Source organism: Montipora capricornis, chromosome 10, assembly GCF_036669925.1.
Source record: "Montipora capricornis isolate CH-2021 chromosome 10, ASM3666992v2, whole genome shotgun sequence".
Lineage (NCBI taxonomy): Eukaryota > Metazoa > Cnidaria > Anthozoa > Scleractinia > Acroporidae > Montipora > Montipora capricornis.
Window position 1 is genome coordinate 54,713,709 of NC_090892.1, and position 2,500 is coordinate 54,716,208.

Consider the following 2,500-nt stretch of genomic DNA (forward strand, 5'->3'; position numbering starts at 1 on the left):
GGCCTCCATAAAGAATTTGAAGTGACTCCATAACAAAGCTGTCGTGCTATCCTGCTATCACCACAAGGGCAAAAGGCTGGTGTTTGTTAGAAGATAGTTCTTTCTATCTTGGACAAATGTCGTTACTGGACCTTTAAAGCTCAGTAGAATGAGTTAGTGAGGGATCTACTAAATAGCAACCTCAATTGAGCCCTGTCGACTTTTGTCATTTTGACACTGCATGCATCAAATCCATATATTATTAACATTCTTTTAGTTTTGCCTGCTATGGCCAAATCATACAGATCAAATCTTCCGGCATAGCTATATATAGTGCTACGAATTAAGTAGCCTTCGTAGCAGGTGGTTTGGTGAATTCAAAAGCTTCTTTCCACCAGCGTTGACTTTCGAGTAAAATTAGTTAAGAGCAAGCCACGGGAGAGTAAGGGGAGGGGGAGGGGGGGAGGGGGGGAGGAGGTTGGGAACGAAGAAGTAAGAAGTAGACCATGACGGATCGCCATCCTGCATGCAACTTATTCTTCTTAAAAAAAGTGCACCGGCTTTTGAACGTCGTCCGTTTGTTCAATTAAGTAAACTCAAAGGGGATGCAGTCGACGAGTTTCGTGACGTTTGAACAATGAATCCGGTGCCGTCAGAAAGTGATAAGGTTACAAGGAATAAACTGCTTCAGAATTTTCGCAACCTTTCGTGCGTTTTTCAAGTTCCTTTTTATGGCCGATAAAATAATTTTCCCATCCGCCATCCGGCTGCTTCTGGACATGCAAGCGGCAATAAAACAGACCATTCTAGCAATATCTAACAATGGCAATGCAACAGAATTTTGTTGCATTCTTTGTCAACAATAGGGATGAAATAATTAACAATTATTCCATGAGCGCGCGTTGGATAGGAGATGGTAAATAGCCAACGAGGCGCGTAGCGCCGAGTTGGCTATAACCAGTCTCATATCCAACAAGCGCGAATGGAATAATTGTTTTATTAAATTCCTTCAACTCCAAAAATTTGGTAGTACGAAATACGAGCGGAAAATGCGAGCAAATCCGAGGGAAATCGAAAAAAACTTGATGAGAACTGATGCGATGTTGTGTAATACCTTGTTGTCAGACAGACGCAGGCTCATCACAAAAACATTTCTTGCCTTTTCGCGTAGGTCTAAACGTCGGAATTGATCCAAACTTTCCACAAAAAAAGTTTCTTCTCTCCTTTTTGGCTTTATTCAAAGAGAAATTTGGCATTCCGACGAAAACATTTTTAGTTTAGCAACGCTTAACGCAATCATTTACCATATAAGGTCAAACCAAGATATATGAGCTTGTTTATATCCTGTCGCAACCTGATGGTCAAAATAGTGCGTAGGCCTCAATATGTCCAGAAATGCCTGTAATTAGATGCACACTGCTTTAAATAAACGTCACAATGTCTCCCCTTGCTGTTTTTTTCCAAAGTCAGAGCAGCACATTCTACGTGGTGACAACAAAACGGTGAAAATAACGCTAAGCCTGGACCTGAGTTTTCCAGTTGGCGTGCGCACAATAGTTTAATGGTGTGCTAGAGGTTGCATGTCTTATTACCTTATATTTATGCGCGCTTTCAGTGGTCTGCCAGAAGTTGATAGTGCACAATCCAAATTTCAGTCTACCGTGAATGCGCGTAATTATTGCAGTTGTCAAGCCTGTATAGAAGGGAAAAACAGTTTCATATTTGGTCGGAGTCTTTCTTCAGTTGGCATTTAAATTCGAAGATGTATCTTTTAAGTTCCTTTTGCGTAAATAAATACGCAAAACGTGAATTTCACAGTGACGGTCTTCACTGTGAAGATGTTATCCGAGAAGCCAGTTTAAACGGAACTCATGATGACGGTAACCTAATTTATATTTTGGTTTTTCAATACGAGATGTAGGGAGTTAGTAAGGAGTATTTACATATGATATCCACCAAGTAGCAACCTTGAGCGATGTACTATGTTGAATGTGTCATATATTGCATAATTTGACAGTTAAGCGTTAGTGACAGGTGAACGTACCTCAGGATTAGCAAATAAGCCCCAATTTTGAATCAGTCAGTTCACACTTCGATCCAAGATGCACCGCACGCAAAATTCACATTTTTTTTTTAACATTTCACTTGCAGCTAAGTGTTTTTGCTGTAATAGGCACGCAACATACTGTTCCGAACAACGATTTGTTGACTGAATTAGAAAATAAAATGGTATGAAAGAGTAGCCTCTAGGTTGTTTTCAGTAGGATAGCTTCAGGTTTGACAAATGTTTGCGTTTTTAAAATGAAGTTATCAACTATATACGCCTTGCGTATGCATGAACATCAACTCTTGGCGGAACAGCAAGAAATGTAATTTATACTCTAAGAGTAAAATCTATAGGTCTCATTCTCAGTTGGGGAAGGGTTTAATTAAGTTGAGCAACAAAACAAGGGTCAACACAGCTGTCGCGCTTGTTTCGTGCCAGTGGTTGAACCATACTCAACGTGGGAATGGAAAAACC

The 2,500-nt window shown here is 40.2% G+C and overlaps 1 protein-coding gene across 1 annotated transcript in view; it reads left to right on the plus strand.

The window, feature by feature from the left end:
- Nucleotides 1-1,495: 1,495 nt before the first annotated feature.
- Nucleotides 1,496-2,500, plus strand: part of LOC138021547 (contactin-associated protein-like 2) — a 12,657-nt gene continuing 11,652 nt past the window's right edge. Inside the window, exon 1 of the mRNA XM_068868446.1 lies at nt 1,496-1,859. The gene's annotated coding sequence lies outside the window, so the exon portion shown is untranslated. The remainder of the gene's footprint in view (nt 1,860-2,500) is intronic.